Consider the following 26,589-nt stretch of genomic DNA (forward strand, 5'->3'; position numbering starts at 1 on the left):
ATCGTCTAGCCGGCGAGAGAGAGAGTTCGCCGGCGGCTCAGGTAGGGGGTCGGAGGGCTTACGGCGGCTGCAGCTAGGGTTGGCAGTATGCTTGACGAAGTTGTGGACGACGGCGGTTCTCCTGGTATAGGTGGCGTCGCCTGAGGTGGTCGGGATCGCCGGCGATTGCTGCAGGGCTTCCGCGGCGGTGATCTCCCAATTGAGCTTGCTCCGGCGAGAATTGAGTGAGTGGTGAGGTGGTTGAGAAGCAGGGAGAGGTGGCGAGTGCGGTGGTGTGCTTAGATCGTCAAGGGGAGGTCTCCTTTTATAGCAATGCGAGGGTGCTGCGGGGCAGTGAGGTGGTCGACCATGGCGCGGCGTTTCCGGCGAGCGGTCGAGCTAGACGAGGGTGTGGCAATGTTCTCCTTGTCCAGGCAAAGCGAATGGTGGCGACAGCGGGGTCGGGCGGTGGCTAGGTTGGTCGCTTCGCTTCCACGACTGCCGCGGCGTTCACGGGAACCTGTCGTCGTCTCCGGCGCCGGCGGTCATGGGTTGGTGCTGGGCGCGTGTCTGGCGGCGTCGCGGTGGCAAGCAGGCGCTCAACTCGTTCACAGGGGGTCCAGGGAGGGCTCGAGGTGGTGGCACGGCGCGTGGCCAGTGCACGTCCGCGGCGTGCACTCGCGCGACACGAGCGGCATCTGGGCGCGTTCTGGGCACGCGTCCTCCGGCGTTGGTCATCGTCGAGCTTGACAGTGGCGTGGCTAGGGAGGTGTAGGAGTGTGCGGTGGCGAGCTTTGGCACGGTGGCCAGGGCAGAGAAGCAAGGGGAGAGGAGATGGTGCGGCAAGGTGGCGACATGGCCGGCATGGCCATGTCCATGCCTTGTTAGCCCTCTCCTAGGGTTGCTATTTGGCATTGAATGGGTTAGAGGGGGCAGGGGAACCATTTAGACTAGGTTAGGATAGATTAGGGTTGAGGTAGATCACTATTTCAAATAGTGTCAAATAGTTCCCTATTTGCAATTTGTGAATTTTGTCCAATTTTGATTTAATTCAAATGGTTGACCAATTTGAATTGTGTGTGTTTGGTTGAGTTCTAAATGACCAGAGATGATGAGAGGTGGTGGTGGAATTGTTGAATTCAAAGTTTTGCAAAAATTGATAAGTGGGAGATTGTTACATATGTTAAAAAGTTGAAACTTTGGATGAGCATAGCTAATGATCAAGAAAGAATTTGGCATTGTGATCTTAACAAAAAGTGTTCACCTTGATGTTTACTTGGATGTGGTGCAAAGAGTTAGCAAGGTTTGGTTTGAGAAAATTGAATTGCAATGGCTCAAAGTAGTGATCAGACTATAATTGTCAGTTTTGACCATTATCATATGTGAGCAAGTTTTGCATTTGAAATTCATTTGAATTGTGATTCTTTGATTCCAAAAGTTTTAGTAAGTGTTTAGTAACATTACTCAACTAATGGTGAAGACCAAATTGGTCTAGGGTCAAAATTTAAAAAAATGGCATAGAGCCATATGTGAGGGTTTTAGGGTTTTTCATTTATTTGATTTCTTTCTCTCTTTGATTTATTTGGTTGGTGATCTTCATATGATCACATTAGGGTTTTAGAGTATAGCACACACAAGTAATAACAATCATCATGGCATATCAATCAAATGCACAAGTCCTATGCAAGGTACTATATGCAATTTAAAAAGTTTTTGTTGGTTTGAAATTTTGCTCTCTGGAATTCTTCTAACTTTCTTTTATTGAAATTTGGGATGTTACAGTGGTCTACTTGGAGGTAGTAGGTGTTGGTGTAGCCCTACGAGATGGTGGCGCTGATACGACCTGCAGAAATATTAGCTCTTCTCCATGGTGGTTGACGATCCTGCATTTCACGTTCAGCTTTGCAAGCAAGATGAAACAAGCGAGTAATAGTGTTGTACTCCTATAATCTAAAATATGTTGAATCTTTTATTCAAACCACCAACAAAACGTGCAAGCATAGCCTCATTATCTTCTACAATACCACAACGAATCATGCCAGTTTCTTGATAATAGTCTGCTACATAATTTTTTTCCTTGTTCTAAATGAGACAATTTTTAAGAAAATCACGCTGGTAATATGGAGGAACAAAACGAGTACGCGTAGCAAGTTTTAAACCAATCCAAGTAGTAGGAATATTAGCATGATGTACTCTACAATGTTCAGACACCAAATAGATGCAAAATCTGTGAACTCACAATTAGCAGCACTAACACGCAAATGATCATGATATCGTAAACATGCAAATTGTTGCTCTACTTCCAATTCTCAAGTAAGATATGCATTAGGATTATATCTACCCTTAAATGGCGGAATATTCAATTTAAGTTTAGCAACATGATCATCATCACGTACCGGTCGTGGAGGTGGGCGAGCATTGCGGTTCAGTTGGCGTGGACGAACAGGTGCAGGTTGTTCGACCTCTTCGCCGTCCAGCATGTTCTCATCGACCAGCTCCTCTTCTCCTCCATAATCATCGTATCCTTCGTCAGAGGCCGCTTCAGGCGTGGCTGCTGCAGCAGGAAAGGTACTCGTAGGCACCTCCTCACAAGGAACGCGGTGTGCGCGTCGTCGCACGTTGTTGCGAGGCTGCGGTAACCGAGCCAACACCTCCTGGAACTTGGCATCGAGCTTGGAGTTGAAAGCTGCCTCGAGGCCATTCATCTTGTCCAACGCGTCGGTGAGTTTATCATCAACGTCATAAAGACACGCATCCACGTCGGTTGCATGCCCGCCTAAAAGGTGGCTGAAGTGAGCATACAACTCTGCATTCGTCATCTTATCCGGGTCAACGGTCGCCGATGTAGTTCCTGTCATGGTTAGTATGCAACAAGCAATAGTGTATTTGCCTACAAACTACGGAAGATGGTGGTGCACGCATAATCCATCAAGCAAAATACGAAGCTCTTACAAGTTCTTACCAAACAGTAGGAAGGCGATGTAGCAACCAGCAAGGATCAACGTCTCCAAATATTGTCAAAGCGATTACCAGGGGTCGACACAAAGCACGTGGAGACAATATGTAGAGCTGTATGAAGGCTAATATGGTAGCAAAAATAGCAATTGTCAAAACAGCAATGCAATATTGAAAGTATGCTCAACAATGGTACTGTGTTGGTCCTAGGCTAGACCGTACTAGAGACACGAGCCTAGAACACTAACAAGGTCATAGCGCGGAACACAAGCAACTGAAGCGATGAGGTGGCGATGATGTGGCGAACCAAGATGCGAAAAATCACTATGATGGCGAGTGTCTCAAACTGATTCCCGAGGTCTAAAAATAGTATAGCCTCAGAAAAAATTGTCGAAATTTCTGAAACGCGCACAGGCGTCAAACAAATGTTGCTATAAGTGCCAGTGGCGAAAAGTGATCTCCACGGCCGAAAACTAGTGTAGCCAGAATTTTTTTTGGAGGCGGTTACAGAATTTTTTTTGCTCTCCTTCACAATTCTTTACCGGTGGCCGAAACTTATCTCACGGAATTTTTTCTACAACACGGATTAAATTAGAAGGCAACAGCTATTAAGGAAAACAGGAAAACCTTAGCCTATACGGACTCTGTCGTGGCAGAGAAACAACACGAAACCATGTCGCGGTAGGAAACAGGGTATGTGGAAGATGTATATGGCGGTGGCGGAAGTATATGGCGGGTGTATATGGCTGTGGCGGAAGTATATGGCGGTGTATATGGCGATGGCGGAAGTATATGGCGGGGTATATGGCAGAGTATATGGCGGTGGTGGCGGTGATCTGCGTATGGCGCGAGCGGCGGCGGCGGCGTGACTAATATGACTAGAACTCGAAACTCTAAAGGAACTAGACGCTAAGACCAACAACTTGACACGAAGATGCACACACAAATTCAACTATGCAAAACTAATAAGACAATGCAAGACGTGGCAGGTAGTTTATGGGACGATGATCTAAAACCCTAACTGTATTTTTGGCTTTTTTGTGGTTTATGGGTATGATGGTAGATGCAATCTACACTACGAAAACTGTAAAATATCACCGAGCAACCTAAAATCTGATACCACTTGATAGGGCAAAGATGTCCGATCTTTCGATAAGAGTATGATAACTTCGATTTGTTGGTGGAGTTCGTGCTTGACGATCCGACTACACGTGCAAAGCTCGTGCGCCAATGCAATCGCTAGGACAATCTCCGGGAGTTACTGATCTTGCGGATGCACAATCAACCTGACCAGCGAGGGTCTTAATTCCTACCTGAAATCGAGAACAAGTAAGAACTAAAGATGCAATCAGAATATTGCGGATATAGATGAAAGCTTGATTGATAATGGTGGGATTCCGAATAGTCGTTCTTGTTCTTGGAGTTCGCCTCAAAAGAAGTACACGAGAGTTGCAGCAATTGGCTAACTTTTAGTCTAATCAAAATCCGAGTCTAAACGTGATGGCTATGGGGGTATTTAAAGGAGGAAAAGGTGGGGTTTCGGCCAGCCATGTGTATGGTGGCTGAACCAAACCCTAGAAGGCCTTTCCCCTTCAATACGGACTCTAAAAAGTGGCTGACTTAATTCCTGCGAAAATTACATGGGCCTGGACCAAAACTAATGGTGTCGCAGCACCATGTACTCATATGGACGAAATTATGAAGTAGAAACCTCTATATTTCGTCCATGTCTTCATCTCCAATTATGGTGGCTTCAAAGTTCTGAAATCTCCACCCGCAGCATCCTCTTCAATCCTCACATGTTTGCTGCCATCTCCTCCATGTGTAATCATGCTCCAATGCTTGTCCCTCTCATCCATGTTAGGTCCATCATTCCGAAGAGTAACAAACACATCTGATTTAGGCAGCATCATATTCTCATGTATGTGAGGAATAGTTCCAAGAAACGAAAGTACCTGATAGTTAAGTTGTTCGGCACGAGCTCACTACAAGAAAAGTTCTGATACACAACGTCCCAAAATCGTCCACTAAGGGGCATTTTTCGTCGCCTATGGGCCTAACCCGACGATATGGGTTCTGCTGTTGAAACTGCGTCAGGCAAAGGCCTACCACGTTTTTTTTCGGTCCGTCGCGTTCGGGCGCCCTTCCGCCACGGAAAATCGGACCGTTGCAGAAGTGTTTTCGGGAGCCCGTTGACTGCTGACATCATGCAAACTGACACGTGCTAGACGCCGTTAACTGGCAGTTAACGACGTTAACCGTCTGAAACCCCGTGGTAGATGGTAGGCCCACACGAGACCTACCACGCCTTAAGCGGGCCGGCCCATTTAGTTTGCGGGCCGGGCCAGCTGACGTAGTATGACCGGTCAACTATTTAGCTGAGTTGGTCCATTAGTTACGTGGGTTGGGCCTAACCTCTAAGGTTGACTGATCAAAATATAAATGGGCCGACCCACTGAGCATGTGGTCCGGGCCGAATGCACTCGTTTGACCGGTCAATAGGCAAAAGGGCCGGCCCACTGTAGCAACCCAGGAAAATCCCCATATTAGATTTGTTTGTTTTATTCTTTTGTGCATCATCATTGCATGTGCATCATATCATCCATGTTTTACTAAATAAAATTATTTTATAAAGCCAAACTAATTTGTTTTCTCTCCCTCCACCTCTACATTCAAAATTCAAATTTGCTTAAACTATTTTAAACCAGTTTACAAAACAGTTTTGGAAAGAAAAGAGAAATAGTTTTTTAAAAGAAACCCCCTTCCCCTTTTCCTGGCCTCCCTTCCTTCCTGGCCTGAGCAGCTCAGCAAGGCCCAAGGCCAGCAAACCACCTCGCCAGCCCAGTCCTCGCCACGGCCCATACCCCTTCATCCATCTCCCCTTTCTTTTCTCTTTCTTCCTGGACAACGACAGGAGAGGCATGCACTGTGGTCCTCCCCACCACCACCGAGAGCCACCACTCCACCTGCTCCCTCCCCTCTCTTTTTAATCCCTCTTCTGCCCCCTCCGAACCCTAGCCTTTCTCCCTCCATTGCGCCGCCACCATCCTTCTCTTCCCTCAGTTCGTTTTCCCCTTTCTCTGTTCTCTGTGAGGAAACAAGCAACACACCGCACCACCTCGCCATGGTGCCGCCGCTGCAGGTCGCCCCTCGCCGATCCCAAGCCACCGAAAGATGCGCCTCTTCTTCCTCTCTCTCCTCACCAAAGGAATCGACCTGGGGACGCTCCAATTGCCGACAAATTTGCCGATTCCTTCTCCAACGCCGGCGGGAAAAGCTTCAATTCAAGCTACCTCCGCCGTCCTCCGGCCTCACCGACGCATCCAATCGCTTCCCGGTTAGCTCCCCAACCTTCGTGACCTCCCATAAGTCTACATCCCGTCTTCGATTGTGTTGCCGGCGTTGACCGATGTCGTACGCCGCAGGTGCTTGATGCCGGGCCGTCTTCGGCGACCCCCTGGTCCTTGGAGTCGCTCAGTAGCATCCCTGTGGACTCCTGCTTCGAGCCCGCCATCTCGCTTGCCCCGTCTCGGTCTCCCCCGATGGATCCTTGGACGACCAGATCCTCCCCGCCATGGTCGTTCTATCCAAGGTCCGCGCCTGGGTCTGCTCAAAAGGTCGCGCACCAGAAACACGACATGATCCGAATCAGTAGTGCAGTGGTAAGCTGTTGGTTTCCTAACACTTTCCCATGAGGTGACGTATTCAAATCCCCAGTGTGGCTAATTAAGCCATCATTTTTTGGGGTCTCTGCCTTGAATCAGATCCGAAGCTGCAGTTGGGCCTCAGCCCACCCACTGCGAGTTTCTTCATCGCCCAGACAGTGGTAGGCTGCTATCCGCCGCCGCCTCTCCTCAGGTCCGGCCCCATACCAGCCCATGCCTTTGTCTACTTCTATTCTTTTTGCAAATCTGTCTAAACCATATCTTCTAAACCATAACTCGAAATAAAAAGTGTTATATATGAAAATTGATCAGAAAAATGAGAGAAACATGAATATGCCATCCATTCTTGCTGTTGCATCATGCATCATACAATTTCGTGCTAGTTCACATTATCACCTAATATGTAATATATGGAATATGTGGGATATTATATAAATGTTGTCCCGGTTCCATTTAACTTTGAGTAGCTCACCTTTGCCATGATATGCCATGCTAACAACCACTTAACTTTGCCGGTAAATATGCAATTCCAACCTAAACTGTTTGTCCGGGGTTTCGACTCCGCTTAAATTGGACAAGTGCATTGCATCATCGCTGCCATGTCATGCATATCATCATGATCATGTTGGATCTTCTTTATCCGAAGTAGTAAGACTTGCATGCGTTGTGTGTTCCAGCATTTGCTTCTTCCCGGATAGGATCACGAAGTGGTGTGGTGAGATACGACAAGTCCTCCGGATGTTCCTCATCAAGCTTTAACAGGCAAGCATTTTCTGATGGGGTTCGTAGCATAGAAAACAAAAATTTTCCTACCGCAAGATGAATAAATTCAAGATCTAATCTATGGAACACCCAAGATCTAATCTACAAGATCGAAGCAACGAGATTGATATGAGACTAACCCTCGAAGATTTCCAAAGCCTACGAGATTAGATCTCGTTGTTGGTGTAGACGATCGTCCCCGGTGCTGCAATCCGGCAGCACTTCCGTACTCGGTCGCGCGTACGGTGTCGATGAAGCCCATCCTCTCCCTGTTCCAGCGGGCAGAGGAGGTGTGATAGATCCCCTCGGAATCCCAGCAGCACGACGGCGTGGTGGTGGAGGTGGAGGAGAAATTCCTGCAGGGCTTCGCCAAGCCTGCGCAGGAAGAAGGAGGAGGGAGAGAGGGGCGGCTAGGGCTTGGGGGGATGATGTGATGCGCCCCAGCCCTCCCCTCCCTCTTATATAGGCGTGGGGGGCTGCCTTGGCCCCTCCTCCAAGCCTTTGGGTCGGCCAAAACAAGGGGGGAACTTCCCCCCCCCCCCAAGTTAAGTCCCTATTTTCATGGGATTTGATCTTATCCACTTGGTACAGCCACATGGGCCTTGGGGGCTGGTGTGCATGGCCCATGTGGGCCTATGCGACCCCTCCGGTCCATGTTGGTCGTCCGGGATAGGTGGGCCCCACTATGGTACCCTCCGGAACCTTCTAGAACCTCCGGTACAATACCGAAAAATCCTGAACTTTTCCGGTAACCCTGAAAATGACTTCCCATATATGAATCTTATTCTCCGGACCATTCCGGACCTCCTCGTGATGTCCTGGATCCCATCCGAGACTCCGAACAAACTTCGTCTCCATACCATATTCCGAATCTACTCATGCGACATCGAACCTTAAGCGCGTCGCCCTACGGTTCGCGAACTATGCAGACATGGTCGAGACTCCTCTCCGAGCAATAACCAATAGCGGGATCTGGAGATCCATAATGGCTTCCACATATTCAACGATGACTTAGTGATCGATTGAACCATTTACATACGATGCCAATTCCCTTTGTCACGCGATATTTTACTTGTCCGAGGTTCGATCATCGGTATCTCCATACCTTGTTCAACCTCGTTACTGACAATTACTCTTTACTCGTACCGTGGTATGTCATCTCTTATGATCCAATCATATGCTTGCAAGCTAATCATATGACATTCCACCGAGAGGGCCCAGAGTATATCTATCCGTCATCAGGATGGACAAATCCCACTATTGATCCATATGCCTCAACTCACACTTTCCAAATACTTAATCCCATCTTTATAACCACCCATTTACACAATGGAGTTTTATGTAATCAAAGTACCCTTCCGGTGTAAGTGATTTACATGATCTCATGGTTGAAGGACTAGGTAACTATGTATCGAAAGCTTATAGCAAATTGAACATAATGACTTGATCTTATGCTACGCTCATTTGGGTGTGTGTCCATTATATCATTCACCTAATGATACAACCTTGTTATTAATAACATCCAATGTTCATGATCACGAAACCATGATCATCCATTAATCAACAAGCTAGTTATACAAGAGGCTTTCTAGGGACTCCTTGTTGTTTACATAACACACATGTATCAATGTTTCGGTTAATACAATTATAGCATGGTATGCAAACATTATCATAAACACAAAGATATATTATAATAACCATTTTATTATTGCCTCTTGGGCATATCTCCAACAGTATTTAGTCATTCTCTTTAGAAAAGATTTGCAAGCGCCAAACGATTCAAAAATCAAATGACTCCAAAAATCCATTTGCATGGAGTTCCTTCATGCGTTCCTTTCTAACATGACCTAAATGGCGGTTCCACTAATGAGTGGAATTCAAATCATTTGCCTTATGGCATTTTAGCGTCAGTGTTATGTATGTGTGTTTCACCATTAAGATTTAAAATAACTTATCCATCGTACATGGAGAAATGTGATAATTTGAACAACTCATTGTTTTCATTTGACCAGAGCAAAATAACAATTTATTAAGCTCTTTATTATAAATTCTAAGGGCTAGGTAGAATGCCAACGACAAACATAATAACACTTTATTATGTTCCGGACGTGCATTATTACCATATTCTTTATCAGTCACTTAGGCCATCGTATTCTTGTATTGCGTTGTATTGTATGACATCTCATACCAACCAATCTGGTACAAATACCCAAGAATTTTATTATGTGACCAAACAAGGAATACATCCATAACATGTATATCATCTATATACACCTGAGCTAGACTTTCTAGTCTTTTTTTTTTCTTTCTTTCTGCCAAAATATCTTTTGTGGTTTCTCTTTTAGCTTTCCCCATTCTCAGAAAACACTTCACCTTCAATAACTTTTAGGTCCATTGGTCAAATACCAATAACCTCGAGGTTCTTACTTTGAAGTTGGTCATCACATGACAAGTGTTCTAGATTTCACTATTAGTAACCTTTTAATGTGATGAACAATTTCACTCATAATTTTATCCATCAAATCATGACGACTTTCCGAGACCATGTCTGTACATGCTAGGCTCGTAAAGTTTAACCTTAGTATTCGCATGTGCAAATCTGGCTTGCACCCATTGTATGCACACGTAGAATCTATAACACCCGATCATCACGTGATGCTTCGAAACGACGAGTCTTAGCAACGGTGCATACTAAGGACGATCACTTCATGGATATGCGAATATCGTTAGTGCCCAACTAGTTGGAGGATCGGGACGCCTAGCGTCTTCAACCTTCGTACATTCCCATAAAACTTATGAGTTTATGTAGTCTCACTAGATTATATTCTATCATCTTGCAATAGGGTCTTAGATATCACACATATCTCATACCTTGCTTGTTTCTGAAAACAAAATTTCCAGCTCCTTACTTTTCAAACGGATTTGAACTTCAAGTTTCACGGAGACAAGATGATTTGGTACTAATTGAAACCATTGCTCTTTGAATCATCAATGTGAGGTTTACTAAAAGTTTGCATTAGGACTTAATCATATCTTGATTCTTTAACAATACGGTACCAGTCCGTAAAGTTACTTGCCAGACTTAACATTATTTCTATCTCAATTACAAGACTAGCGCATGGTAGAAAACGGATGCCAATTCTACAAACTTTTAATTCAAAATACTATTCGGACTATGTTCATGATAATTAGTTCATGTTTTAATCTAATTACTAATGAACTCCCACTTAATACAACATCCCTCATGGTTGTTAAGTGGTACACGATCCAAATCCACTACACCAAAACCGATCATCACGTGACATGATGTAGCTTCAATGGTGAACATCAACATGTTGATCATATCACCCATATGACTCATGTTCAACCTTTCGGTTTCCTGTGTCCCAAGGCCATGTCTGTACATGCTAGGCTCGCCAAGCAAACCCAAGTATTCCGCGTGTGCAAACATGGCTTACACCCGTTGTATGTGAACGTAGAATCTATCACATCCGATCATCACGAGATGCTTCAAAACGACGAACTGTAGCAACGGTGCATACGAGGGGAGAACACTTTATTATCTTGATATTAATGTGAGGGATCATCTTATAATGCTACCGTCGCGATCTAAGCAAGATAAGATGCATAAAGGATTAACATCACATGCAATTCATAATATGCGATATGATATGGCCTTTCTTCTTGTGCTTTTGATCTCCATCTCCAAAGCACATGATCATGATCTCCATCATCACCATCATTGCACCAAGGTCCATGGCGCCGCTTCATGGTTGTCCATCACTAATAGCTACTATAACAACTACTTGAAATAAAGCTATTACATGATGAATAGACACGCAGGTCTTAACAAATTTAAAGACAACCATTAGGCTCCTGCCGGTTGCCACAATACAATAATGAACATCTCATACATCAAATATAATCATCATCACATCATGGCCATATCACATCACCAAACCCTGCAAAAACAAGTTAGACGCCTCTAATTTGGTTTGCATATTTTACGTGGTTTAGGGTTTTCGAGTAAGATCCAATCTACCTACGAACATGAACCACAACGGTAATACTAGCGTTGACAATAGAAAGTGCAAATTGGAATCTTCACTATGGTGGGAGAGACAAACACCCGCAAAGCCACTTATGCAATACAAGTTGCATGTCAAGCGTGGAGCAAGTCTCATGAGACGCGGTCATGTAAAGTTAGCCCAGGCCGCTTCATCCCACCATCCCGCAAGATGCAAAGTACACAAACTAAAGCAACAAAAGCATCTGCGCCCACAAAACCATTGTGTTCTACTCGTGCAACAGATCTATGCATAGACATGGCTCTGATACCACTGATGGGGTTCGTAGCATAGAAAACAAAAATTTTCCTACCGCAAGACGAATAAATCCAAGATCTAATCTATGGAACACCCAAGATCTAATCTACAAGATCGAAGCAACGAGATTGATATGAGACTAACCCTCGAAGATTTCCAAAGCCTACGAGATTAGATCTCGTTGTTGGTGTAGACGATCGTCCCCGGTGCTGCAATCCGGCAGCACTTCCGTACTCGGTTGCGCGTACGGTGTCGATGAAGCCCATCCTCTCCCCGTTCCAGCGGGCAGCGGAGGTGTGGTAGATCCCCTCGGAATCCCAGCAGCACGACGGCGTGGTGGTGGAGGTGGAGGAGAAATTCCTGCAGGGCTTCGCCAAGCCTGCGCAGGAAGGAGGAGGGAGAGAGGGGCGGCTAGGGCTTGGGGGGATGATGTGCTGCGCCCCAGCCCTCCCCTCCCTCTTATATAGGCGTGGGGGGCTGCCTTGGCCCCTCCTCCAAGCCTTTGGGTCGGCCAAAACAAGGGGGGGAACTTCCCCCCCAAGTTAAGTCCCTATTTTCATGGGATTTGATCTTATCCACTTGGTACAGCCACATGGGCCTTGGGGGGCTGGTGTGCATGGCCCATGTGGGCCTATGCGACCCCTCCGGTCCATGTTGGTCGCCCGGGATAGGTGGTCTCCACTATGGTACCCTCCGGAACCTTCTAGAACCTCCGGTACAATACCGAAAAATCCTGAACTTTTCCGGTAACCCTGAAAATGACTTCCCATATATGAATCTTATTCTCCGGACCATTCCGGACCTCCTCGTGATGTCCTGGATCCCATCCGAGACTCCGAACAAACTTCTTCTCCATACCATATTCCGAATCTACTCATGCGACATCGAACCTTAAGCGCGTCAGCCTACGGTTCGCGAACTATGCAGACATGGTCGAGACTCCTCTCCGAGCAATAACCAATAGCGGGATCTGGAGATCCATAATGGCTCCCACATATTCAACGATGACTTAGTGATCGATTGAACCATTTACATACGATGCCAATTCCCTTTGTCACGCGATATTTTACTTGTCCGAGGTTCGATCATCGGTATCTCCATACCTTGTTCAACCTCGTTACTGACAATTACTCTTTACTCGTACCGTGGTATGTCATCTCTTATGATCCAATCATATGCTTGCAAGCTAATCAGATGACATTCCACCGAGAGGGCCCAGAGTATATCTATTCGTCATCACGATGGACAAATCCCACTATTGATCCATATGCCTCAACTCACACTTTCCAAATACTTAATCCCATCTTTATAACCACCCATTTACACAATGGCGTTTGATGTAATCAAAGTACCCTTCCGGTGTAAGTGATTTACATGATCTCATGGTTGAAGGACTAGGTAACTATGTATCGAAAGCTTATAGCAAATTGAACATAATGACTTGATCTTATGCTACGCTCATTTGGGTGTGTGTCCATTATATCATTCACCTAATGACATAACCTTTTTATTAATAACATCCAATGTTCATGATCACGAAACCATGATCATCCATTAATCAACAAGCTAGTTATACAAGAGGCTTACTAGGGACTCCTTGTTGTTTACATAACACACATGTATCAATGTTTCGGTTAATACAATTATAGCATGGTATGCAAACATTATCATAAACACAAAGATATATTATAATAACCATTTTATTATTGCCTCTTGGGCATATCTCCAACATTTTCCCCTATACTTCTGCCCCTGCTGAAGTCGCTTGATGTCTACTTCCCCCTCCTTTTCCTGTAGACAGTGTTGGGCCTCCAAGAGCAGAGGTTTGTAGAACAGCAGCAAGTTTTCCCTTAAGTGGATCACCCAAGGTTTATCGAACTCAGGGAGGAAGAGGTCAAAGATATCCCTCTCATGCAACCCTGTAACCACAAAGCAAGAAGTCTCTTGTGTCCCCAACACACCTAATAGGTGCACTAGTTCGGCGAAGAGATAGTGAAATACAGGTGGTATGAATAAGTATGAGCAGTAGCAACGGTGCCAGAAAATAGCTTGATGGCGTGTAGTTGATGGTGGTAGTATTGCAGCAGTAGTAACACAGTAAAACAGTAAACAAGCAGCGATAGCAGTATTTAGGAACAAGGCCTAGGGATTACACTTTCACTAGTGGACACTCTCAACATTGATCACATAACAGAATAGATAAATGCATACTCTACACTTTTGTTGGATGATGAACACATTGCGTAGGATTACACGAACCCTCAATGCCGGAGTTAACAAGCTCCACAATTAATGTTCATATTTTAGTAACCTTATAGTGTAAGATAGATCAAAAGACTAAACCAAGTACTAACATAGCATGCACACTGTCACCTTCATGCATATGTAGGAGGAATAGATCACATCAATACTATCATAGCAATAGTTAACTTCATAATCTACAAGAGATCATAATCATAGCATAAACCAAGTACTAACACGGATGCACACACTGTCACCATTACATCGTGCAGGAGGAATAGAACTACTTTAATAACATTGCTAGAGTAGCACATAGATAAATTGTGATACAAACACATTGCAATCATAAAGAGATATAAATAAGCACCTCACTATGCCATTCAACAGTGAATAAGTATTCTGTGAAATATAGCCTAAGAGACCCACACGGTGCACACACTGTCACCTTTACACACGTGGGACAAGGAGTCTCCGGAGATCACATAAGTAAAACTCACTTGACTAGCATAATGACATCTAGATTACAAGCATCATCATATGAATCTCAATCATGTAAGGCAGCTCATGAGATTATTGTATTGAAGTACATAAGAGAGAGATGAACCACATAGCTACCGGTACAGCCCCGAGCCTTGATGGAGAACTACTCCCTCCTCATGGGAGCAGCAGCGGTGATGAAGATGGCGGTGGAGATGGCAGCGGTGTCGATGGAGAAGCCTTCCGGGGGCACTTCCCCGTTCCGGCGGCGTGCCGGAACAGAGACTCCTGTCCCCCAGATCTTGGCGTCGCGATGGCGGCGGCTCTGGAAGGTTTCTGTGGGTTTCGTCGAACGTATCAGGGTTTTCGATCCAGGGGCTTTAAATAGGCGAAGAGGCGGCGCAGGAGGGCTTCTGGGGGGCCCACACTATAGGGGGGCGCGCCCCCCCCTGGCCGCGCCGGGGTGTGGTGTGGGGCCCCCAGGGCTTCCCTCTGGCGGCTCTCGGGTGTTCTGGATGGTTCCGGGAAAAATAGGAACCTGGGCGTTGATTTCGTCCGATTCCGAGAATATTTCGTTACTAGGATTTCTGAAACCAAAAACAGCAGAAAACAGGAACTGGCACTTCGGCATCTTGTTAATAGGTTAGTTCCAGAAAATGCACGAATATGACATAAAATGTGCATAAAACATGTAGATAACACCAATAATGTGGCATGGAACATAAGAAATTATCGATACGTCGGAGACGTATCAGCATCCCCAAGCTTAGTTCTGCTCGTCCCGAGCAGGTAAAACGATAACACAGATAATTTCTGGAGTGACATGCCATCATAACCTTGATCATACTATTTGTAAAGCATATGTAGTGAATGCAGCGATCAAAACAATGTATATGACATGAGTAAACAAGTGAATCATAAAGCAAAGACTTTTCATGAATAGCACTTCAAGACAAGCATCAATAAGTCTTGCATAAGAGTTAACTCATAAAGCAATAATTCAAAGTAAAGGCATTGAAGCAACACAAAAGAAGATTAAGTTTCAGCGGTTGCTTTCAACTTGTAACATGTATATCTCATGGATATTGTCAACATAGAGTAATATAATAAGTGCAATAAGCAAATATGTAGGAATCAATGCACAGTTCACACAAGTGTTTGCTTCTTGAGGTGGAGAGAAATAGGTGAACTGACTCAACATTGAAAGTAAAAGAATGGTCCTCCATAGAGGAAAAGCATCGATTGCTATATTTGTGCTAGAGCTTTGATTTTGAAAACATGAAACAATTTTGTCAACGGTAGTAATAAAGCATATGTATCATGTAAATTATATCTTACAAGTTGCAAGCCTCATGCATAGTGTACTAATAGTGCCCGCACCTTGTCCTAATTAGCTTGGACTACCGGATCATCACAATGCACATGTTTTAACCAAGTGTCACAAAGGGGTACCTCTATGCCGCCTGTACAAAGGTCTAAGGAGAAAGCTCGCATTGGATTTCTCGCTATTGATTATTCTTCAACTTAGACATTCATACCGGGACAACATAGACAACAGATAATGGACTCCTCTTTTATGCATAAGCATGTAACAACAATTAATAATTTTCTCATTTGAGATTGAGGATATATGTCCAAAACTGAAACTTCCACCATGGATCATGGCTTTAGTTAGCGGCCCAATGTTCTTCTCTAACAATATGCATGCTTAACCATAAGGTGGTAGATCGCTCTTACTTCAGACAAGACGAACATGCATAGCAACTCACATGAAATTCAACAATGAATAGTTGATGGCGTCCCCAGTGAACATGGTTATCGCACAACAAGCAACTTATTAAGAGATAAAGTGCATAATTACATATTCAATACCACAATAGTTTTTAAGCTATTTATCCCATGAGCTATATATTGCAAAGGTGAATGATGGAATTTTAAAGGTAGCACTCAAGCAATTTACTTTGGAATGGCGGAAAATACCATGTAGTAGGTAGGTATAGTGGACACAAATGGCATAGTGGTTGGCTCAAGTATTTTGGATGCATGAGAAGTATTCCCTCTCGATACAAGGTTTAGGCTAGCAAGGCTTATTTGAAACAAACACAAGGATGAACCGGTGCAGCAAAACTCACATAAAAGACATATTGAAAACATTATAAGACTCTACACCGTCTTCCTTGTTGTTCAAACTCAATACTAGAAATTATCTAGACCTTAGAGAAACCAAATATGCAAACCAAATTTTAGCATGCTCTATGTATTTCTTCATTAATGGGTGCAAAGCATATGATGCAAGAGATTAATCATGAGCACAACAATTGCCAAGTATCACATTACCCAAGACATTAATAGCAATTACTACATGTATTATTTTCCAATTACAACCATATAACAATTTAACGAAGAAGAAATTTCGCCATGAATATTAAAAGCTAAGAACACATGTGTTCATATGCAACAGCGGAGCGTGTCTCTCTCCCACACAAGCATGATGTAATCCAATTTATTCAAACACAAACAAAAATAAGAAATATACAGACGCTCCAAGGAAAGCACATAAGATGTGACCGAATAAAAATATAGTTTCAAGAGAAGGAACCTGATAATTTGTCGATGAAGAAGGGGATGCCTTGGGCATCCCCAAGATTTGACGCTTGAGTCTTCTCAATATATGCAGGGGTGAACCACCGGGGCATCCCCAAGCTTAGAGCTTTCACTCTTCTTGATCATAGTATATCATCCTCTTCTCTTGACCCTTGAAAACTTCCTTCACACCAAACTTCTCATCACCACTACTAATAAAAGAGCCAGAGAGGCTGATCCAAACGATCTGAGCCGTCCACATGCCCAAATCTAACGTCTCACGTTCTCTTAATGTTGTATTGTCTGCCAACCCAAACCCATGATCTGAAACAACACGGAACTGAATGAATTCGTGGCTAATCAAAATTCCCGTCCTGCTTTTTCCCCAAGCCGCCGCCCTGCTGGTACGACACTCAACGCTGCCGCAGGTAACCAGCGCGGCCGACGTGATCTACGCCGCCACCCGTCATCAGCTCGGCCGTCGCCGCCTGCCTCCACATCTCCGCTCCGCCGCCGTTTCTCTGCCTCATCCCCTAGCTCCTAATCTGTGCTATTGAGGCGGCCAAGCTGTGGCCAGAGACGAGAGGATTAATAGATTACCATGTGCTGACGGCGACTACTGTTGAACAGAGCAGGGACGCAGACCTTCAGGTCGGTCGCCGGCCGCCGGCGTAAGCGTCGCGGGATGGAGATGGGCATACGGCGCTACGGCAGCTCGACGGACGGCGCGAGGAGCCGCTGGATGCTTGGTGTAATGGTATCTGCCTATCTGGTATGTACGTACACATTTCCATTGCAATTTAGTGTACTTGTTCGGGATCAGCAGCCATATCGATCTGGAACGCGAACCCATCAACAACCCCGGGTCCAGGAACGCAGCTTCGATCCTGTTTCCGGCTACTAAGTAATAGGAATATAAGCATGTGCAGTTTTGTATAACCGATTTCCGCTATTAGGTTATTTTCCAGGCTTGCTACATAAAGTCCCTTCTATTTTCCTGATTACATTTTCTAGCATGCCATGTTTTTTTCCCATTGTTCACATTTTTAATTGCCGTCCACCAATGTCCATGTATTTAGCTTTAGTACCATATCTCTAATAAATTACTTCTGATATACAAGTTCAAGATTTTCTTTTCAAGGGTATATGCCACATATTCAGATTGTGCATTAACCAGCAGGATGTACTAGGGTATGTTGTTCTGAACATTAAGCATTGCATTTGCGCTGTGTAAGAACTATTCCTCCGTCCAACTCTACATGATCAGTATGCGTTTTTTTGTTTGCTCCAGCAGAGCTTTTAGGTGAATGGAAGCAGATCGTACTTATATGCGGCACAACTTATTTACTTGATTCTGACATTCAAAATGGTTTCCCTGTAAACTCAATGATTTTGTGGAACATGTGTGCAGTTTATGTTCTGTGATACATACAACTACTGATCAGTTTTGTTTCCGTGAACTACAAACATAGGATGATTGAGCATCATGTATTTTTACATTTACCTTTTCTTACTGAGCTAGGTTGCCCATATCAAACAAGTCAGAACTATTCATTTACTTGTTAGTGTGACTAATGTTCCATTGCTATGAATGCTAACTATTTTAGTTGTTGTGCTAACCTGACCTAATGGCAACATATTTTGTTTGCACTATGTGCATATATCGACTCTTTTCATGCACCTCCTACCCAGTTTATGATATTTGCACCTATTATGAATTTCACATATCTTCTAACTTTACTCTCTACAATGAAAACTCTATAAATTCCGCAACGATGTATAGTATCATGACATATGTTCTTCTATTCAAACAAAGAAAATGCTTATTCACATAGATAGATTTGCATAAGTGCGTAACCAAAGTCAGTTCTAATATTGGATTAACTCGAAGCCCAACACTTCTTTTGATTCAAACTGGGATTGCTGATCAGGCAAGGAAAAGTGATAATCATAACTATGGTATTAGTGTGATGGCAAGGAAAAGTGATCATCATATTTTCTCGGTGCATAGCCATACATCACAGTTTCACCCGCCTCTATCTGGCCATCATGGCCACAAGACACTGTAGTTGTGGCCAGCAGACCTGGTCTAGCCGGTCTCGGCGCCCTCGCCCATATTGTTCTCGCTTTCTCCAACTATCCCTTACCTTCATCAGTCAGCCAACTCCATGTTGCCAAGGCATTAGTGGTATGTTCTTGTACTAAGCATGCGTATCTTTTTAACCGGTCATATATATATTACATTTCTATTCTCTGCAGCCCTGGGAGGCGGGGAGACCTTGGTAGTGATTACCAGTATGTTCACGAGATAAGGTACGGACCTGAAGAACATTCTTCTTAACTTTTAACATGATTAATTATATGGTTGCCCTATCATTGATCATAGTATTTTGAGTCATAATCAATTCATCTACAAGAATGCAGTAACCTATTTTTCTTGTGGTAATATCCTCAATGACATGAACCATCTCAGCGAATCGGTTTACCTTTCTTATTTGATTAATAAACTGAGAGTTATTCCAGAAAAGGCATGTATGAATTATGTGTAACATGGTGAATAGGAATTTTCATTTCTTTACATAAAATGAATTTGAGTATGGTGTAAAAAAACTCTATGCGGTCCTCCATCTTGCAAAATCAGGTAAAGTCTTTTACTAGGTAAAATGTGAAATCTTCTTGAAGCATGGATGTTTTGTGATAATATGATGGGAAGATATGATGAAGCATGCATGTGAGCATGCCCTTCTAATGATTGTGTTTCTGAAATCTTTCACAATGCAAATGAATATATTCAAGTTCATCTACAACTGATTTGAAATAATATGGTGTATTCCGTATAGGTCCAGAAGGTAAATATATGATGATACACATGCTTTTGTTTGGTTTTGGAGTTTTCCAGAAACATATCCTCAATCATTCTCAAGCAAGAACTATTGGAATTCCATAGATCTGCAATACCTCTATATATTTGAAGACAGTAAGACATAGAGTGCAATCTTCATTTGCGGTGAAATACATTGTTTTTGTGCATACCATAACATAATTTTAGTTCATCCAGAAGGATCTTAGCTGGTTCTAAACCCCCAAAGCAAAGTACAAATGTTTGGAGTCATGTAGTTGATTACTTACATGAGCATTTGTCGGTCGTCTTTTTCCCTTTAACTTTTCGTAAGAAAATTGTGTTTTCCATCTTTCTGGTTTTAATGGAACATATGTAGGTCACCCACGCGCTATTTGGACAGATTTATATTCTTTGTTATATGCTCACATGACTTGAGCCTTTAAACCTTTAAAAAAATTGAATTAGCTAATGCCGCCGGGTGATTATCTGATGAGTACAGAAGAAGAACAGGAATTAGCCTGTAGAAAAAGCCTGGCCTCTAGAATTGCAGAAGACTTTTTTCCAAAAAAAAACCCTAATGTTATTATAAATTATTACCACATATGTTTAGATAGCCATATGTTGCTAAGGTTCTTGGCTCCTGTGTTACACTGTTGTACTTTATCTTGGATATTTCATTTAGTCCATCTGCCCCGAAATTGTGAATTGGTGATATACTTATCGTTTATTTTAATTGAATGTGAATGTGTGAGTCATATAAGAGGATTGATGTGCATGTGCTCCTAGAATAGGTGATATAAACATGTATTGTTAAATTTTGGAATTGATTATCATTGTGAGCGCTGTTCGAAATGAAGAAGAGTATTACTATATGAGACCTTATTCTACAACATGTTCATTTAATTTTGGTTAAAATTTATTAACTACGCGTAATGTTTATCTACTTCAGGAATTTCTCCGTTGATGTGCACAAAAAGTGTTCCCGGCATCTGACAGTTACTTCTATATTCTTCAAACTTGCAGCATGAATGGAATCAACTATAGAAATTGGATGGAGGATATGTCAGCTATTGAAGCTCCCTGTCTCTTCACAAAAAAAATGTCTTGGTGCCATGAAAGCAGAGGGAGAATTAAGGATACGTATTTATGAAGTGATCCAACATGGTAATGTAATTAGTGATTGCTTAGACAGAGAAAGATCTATTTACATCTTTACTGTTTGACAACAGAGTAAGTGCTTATTTACTTGTACTTATGAATCAAATGCCCCTCCAGTTATTCATCTACACGGTTGATGCATTCGTTACTTATATTTACTACTTCGGCTAGGTGTTTCGGAAACTTTTGTTTATAGTCTAATGGTGTTGCTGATAATATCGAGTGATCGGTACATCCATGCAAAAACCAGGTTTTGTGAGTATTTTAGCGGTTACATACTAACAGGCTTGGTTGTTTGTAGAGACTTGAGCATAATTGTTCCATCATTTGTATATAATTAATCTGTGAAGTGAGAGTAGCAGGAGTAGAAACATAAGTAACAATGTTAAGATATAATTTGATTAGTTGATTCACCTGAATTTCGTGTGACATAATTGGCACCATATTTCAATAGGATTTAACAGTTTATAGAACGTTTTTTTGCTCTTGTTTTCATATAATTGAATTTCCATTTTTTCCGATAGTTTGGGACATTATGTGTGTCATGCGTCTAAATAAATTTATATTAATGGGAACGTGCATTGCACGTGCAACTTTACTAGTAAACTTAATTAGAGGGGTTAGTACATAATCAAAAACTCACATGTTCAGAGGTGACACAATCATTCTTAACACTTCTGGACATTGCTCAAAGCTACTGGAAGGTAATGGAACAAAGAAATCCACCCAACACAGCGAAAGAAGCAATGCGAAATAAAAGGCAGAATCTGTCAAAACAGAACAGTCCGTAAAGACGAATTTTAAAATGGCACCAGACTTGCTCAGATGAAAATGCCCAAATTGAATGAAAGTTGCGTACATATCTGAGGATCACTCACGTAAATTGGCATAATTTTCTGAGTTACCTACAGAGAATTAGGCCCAGATTCGTGACAGCAAAGAAATCTGTAACTGCGCAGTAATCCAAATCTAGTATGAACTTTTCTATCAACGACTTTACTTGGCACAACAAAACACAAAACTAAGATAAGAAGAGGTTGCTACAGTAGTAAACAACTTCCAAGACACAAATATAAAACAAAGTACTGTAGAAAAATAACACATGGGTTATCTCCCAAGAAGTTCTTTCTTTATAGCCATTAAGATGGGCTCAGCAGTTTCAATGATGCACTCGCAAGAAATAATATTTGAAGCAAAAGGGAGCATCAAGAGGCAAATTGAAAACACATTTAAGTCTAACATGCTTCCTATGCAGAGGAATCTTGTAAATAAACAAGTTCATGAAGAGCAAAGTAACAAGCATAGGAAGATAAAACAAGTGTAGCTTGAAAAATTTCAGCACATAGAGAGGTGTTTTAGTAACATGAAAATTTTTGCAACCATATTTTCCTCTCTCATAATAACTTTCAGTAGTGTCATGAGCAAACTCAACAATATAACTATCACATAAAGCATTCTTATCATGAGTCTCATGCATAAAATTATTACTCTCCACATAAGCATAATCAATTTTATTAGTTGTAGTGGGAGCAAATTCAACAAAGTAGCTATCATTATTATTCTCATCATCAAATATAGGAGGCATATTGTAATCATAATCAAATTTATCCTCCATAACAGGTGGCAACAAAAGACTACTATCATTATAATCATCATAAATAGGAGGCAAAGTATCATCAAAGAAAATTTTCTCCTCAATGCTTGGGGGACTAAAAAGATCATGAAAACCAGCTTCCCCAAGCTTAGAACTTTCTATATCATTATCAACAATGGTGTTCAAAGCGTTCATACTAATATTACTACCAGCATGCAAATAAGATTCCATAGGTTTTTTAATTTTCGCATCAAACAATCCATGTTTTAAATCAGGAAATAGAATAAGAAGATCATTCTTGTCCATTATGCCAAACTAGTGTAAACAAGAAACAAAAAGATGCAATTGCAGGATCTAAAGGAAATAGCTTTGAGTACTTACAACAGCGGAAAATAGCTTGGTAGCCGAGGTCCGGAGTGTGAGTACCTTTTACCTTTCCTCCCCGGCAACGGCGCCAGAAAATAGCTTGATGTCTACTTCCCCATACTTTTCCTGTAGACAGTCTTGGGCCTCCAAGAGCCGAGGGTAGTACAACAGCAACAACATTACACTTAAGTGGATCACCCAAGGTTTATCGAACTCGGGGAGGAAGAGGTCAAAGATATCCCTCTCATGCAACCACTGCAACCACAAAGCAAGAAGTCTCTTGTGTCCCCAACACACCTAATAGGTGCACTAGTTCGCGAAGAGATAGTGAAATACAGGTGGTATGAATAAGTATGAGCAGTAGCAACGGTGCGAAAAATAGCTTGCTGGCGTGTAGTTGATGGTGGTAGTATTGCAGCAGTAGTAACGCAAAGAAACAAGAAACAAGCAGCGATAGCAGTATTTAGGAACAAGGCCTAGGGATTACACTTTCACTAGTGGACACTCTCAACATTGATCACATAATGTAATAGATAAATGCATACTCTACACTTTTGTTGGATGATGAACACATTGCGTAGGATTACACGAACCCTCAATGCCGGAGTTAACAAGCTCCACAATTAATGTTCATATTTTAGTAACCTTATAGTGTAAGATAGATGAAAGGACTAAACCAAGTACTAACATAGCATGCACACTGTCACCTTCATGCATATGTAGGAGGAATAGATCACATCAATACTATCATAGCAATAGTTAACTTCATAATCTACAAGATATCATAATCATAGCATAAACCAAGTACTAACACGGATGCACACACTGTCACCATTACATCGTGCAGGAGGAATAGAACTACTTTAATAACATTGCTAGAGTAGCACATAGATAAATTGTGATACAAACACATTGCAATCATAAAGAGATATAAATAAGCACCTCACTATGCCATTCAACAGTGAATAAGTATTCTGTGAAATATAGCCTAAGAGACCCACACGGTGCACACACTGTCACCTTTACACACGTGGGACAAGGAGTCTCCGGAGATCACATAAGTAAAACTCACTTGACTAGCATAATGACATCTAGATTACAAGCATCATCATATGAATCTCAATCATGTAAGGCAGCTCATGAGATTATTGTATTGAAGTACATAAGAGAGAGATGAACCACATAGCTACCGGTACAGCCCGAGCCTTGATGGAGAACTACTCCTCCTCATGGGAGCAGCAGCGGTGATGAAGATGGCGGTGGAGATGGCAGCGGTGTCGATGGAGAAGCCTTCCTGGCACTTCCCCGTTCGGCGGCGTGCCGGAACAGAGACTCTGTCCCCGGATCTTGGCGTCGCGATGGCGGCGGCTCTGGAAGGTTTCTGTGGGTTTCGTCGAACGTATCAGGGTTTTCGATCCAGGGGCTTTAAATAGGGGAAGAGGCGGCGCAGGAGGGCTTCTGGGGGGCCCACACTATAGGGGGGCGCGGCCCCCCCTGGCCGCGCCGGGGTGTGGTGTGGGGCCCCCAGGGCTTCCCTCTGGCGGCTCTCGGGTGTTCTGGATGGTTCCGGGAAAAATAGGAACCTGGGCGTTGATTTCGTCCGATTCCGAGAATATTTCGTTACTAGGATTTCTGAAACCAAAAACAGCAGAAAACAGGAACTGGCACTTCGGCATCTTGTTAATAGGTTAGTTCCAGAAAATGCACGAATATGACATAAAGTGTGCATAAAACATGTAGATAACACCAATAATGTGGCATGGAACATAAGAAATTATCGATACGTCGGAGACGTATCATCGCTCACCTATTTTATTTTGCCTTCTCCCTCATGCTATCCTTAAGTTGCGTTCTTGTCACGTGTCCCTTCCACTTGTTACCTCAAGCAGCTCATATTGCCACCACCAACCACCAACCTCCTACAACTGTTGTTTGGTTATCGGGTCTGCCTTGCGAGTCGTAGTGCATGCTAGTGTTGTTTATATCTCGTTACCGTTACTGCTATCTTACCGGGTTATCTGTTGGGGAACATGACACATGGTTCATGGTTATATCTGCCGAGGATATCATGGTTACTTGTTAATAGTTGTTAGCGGAGACATTGGTGGGTCAGTTGCTCGTTTTATGACGGCTCACTTGTGTTTCCATGAAATCTAGGACCCCGAGTTCTTTTTATCTGTTCCGAGACTGAGCGCTCTAACCACACGTGGGTATGTTTCTGGGTCTCCCCTCGACCACTGCCGGAATCTACAACTTTGTCCAGTGGCCACAACTAGTTTGCAATGTTTTACCATTTGTTGTTGCGTGCATGCCAGCATGTTACTTATTTACTTTGGGAAGCCCCTGGGTGCCTTGTATCCCTTGTTTCTGGTATGCACGTATAGGTCGTGGAGCCTCTGCGAAGTGGTTTATCGCCCCAGTGTGTGTTTAAACCACCTAGCACGTTGACACACATAGCTAAGTCCACTTCGGAGATACGGCCGGACTTCGATACGGGTTCAACTTGGTTAGGTGGCTTCCTGGACATTGTTGTCGTGAAGGAGAGTGTGAGTCGTGATATCCACCTGTCGCAAGTGGTTTGATCGTGCGTGTGGGCACATTTGGGCACCCCTGCAGGGTTACAATCTTATCGATAAGCCGTGTCCGCGGTTATGGACGACTTGGAGCTGTATGACTCGTTTATAGACAACTTGCACCTGTTGATTCATTAATAATAATTTTTGTAGTAAGTTAGTATAACTTCAATAATAAATGGTTAAAACTTGACAACCATGTGAGTGCCTTTGTAAGTACTTCTTGGCGAAGGGGGAACGCATCGGCTGTGTTATGTTTGCAGAGTATAGAACTGTTAGTTGTGCGCTCTCTCATCTTCTCTGGTTAGACGACTGTTGTAGAGTGTCTCTATAGGTTTTTAGTGCTTGCGCGCTGCCGCTTAACCCCACCATATTGCCTATGACGTTCCTCTTGCGTCCTCTAAGTCCCCTGCGTGCCTCAAGTACAAAGGACGACTGGTTGACGAATGCTTATACGTCTTGAAGTCTTGTTAAGTACGAATCCGTACTTATTGCTGCTTCTACGGGATATAACCGGGCAGGTATGAAGATATGTTCGATGAAGACGACGCTAGCAAGGTTACCCTTCCGGCTTGGCCTGGGCAGGGTTATGGACGCCACTGGTTATCTTCAGGACTCTTAGTCCAAATTTGTATCTTGTCCGTACTCGGATATATTTGATCTTCTGTATGATTTGGATCTTTGTATGTATCTATTTGTATCTTGACTCGTTGGAGTCGTTGCTGTAATATATCTGTTTCTTGTGGGCTCTATTGTAATCCTGTTGTAATGTTACCTCTCGTGATTGATTCCACCCGCATCGCGTGCATGCTTCGGCGTGTACAAGGCGCTTGGTGGTGCGTCTCCTAAAATCGATATCGTGCGGATTTCGGCGGGTTCGCTGGGATCCTCATGGTACCGGTTTTGGGGCATCACAAGTTGGTATCAGAGCATCATGTTGACGGTACCCCACTAGTCCAGCCTTTAGGATAACCTTGCCAACGGTCGTTGAGTTTAGAGCGTCCAAACTATTTTCTAAAATTCGTTGGATAGATCTGATTAGCTCTGATTTTTCTCCTTACCTCTTTTC

General features: G+C 43.2%; 1 long non-coding RNA gene across 1 annotated transcript; it reads left to right on the forward strand.

Moving 5' to 3' along the window:
• Positions 1-5,887: 5,887 nt before the first annotated feature.
• LOC127323221 (uncharacterized) lies at positions 5,888-26,272 on the forward strand. Its single transcript, XR_011743363.1, has 5 exons — positions 5,888-6,271; positions 6,360-6,596; positions 6,699-6,792; positions 7,277-7,361; positions 26,042-26,272. It is a non-coding gene; the product is annotated as an uncharacterized lncRNA (long non-coding RNA).
• The last annotated feature ends 317 nt before the right edge of the window (positions 26,273-26,589 follow it).

This window comes from Lolium perenne, chromosome 4, assembly GCF_019359855.2.
Source record: "Lolium perenne isolate Kyuss_39 chromosome 4, Kyuss_2.0, whole genome shotgun sequence".
In the NCBI taxonomy this organism is placed as follows: domain Eukaryota; kingdom Viridiplantae; phylum Streptophyta; class Magnoliopsida; order Poales; family Poaceae; genus Lolium; species Lolium perenne.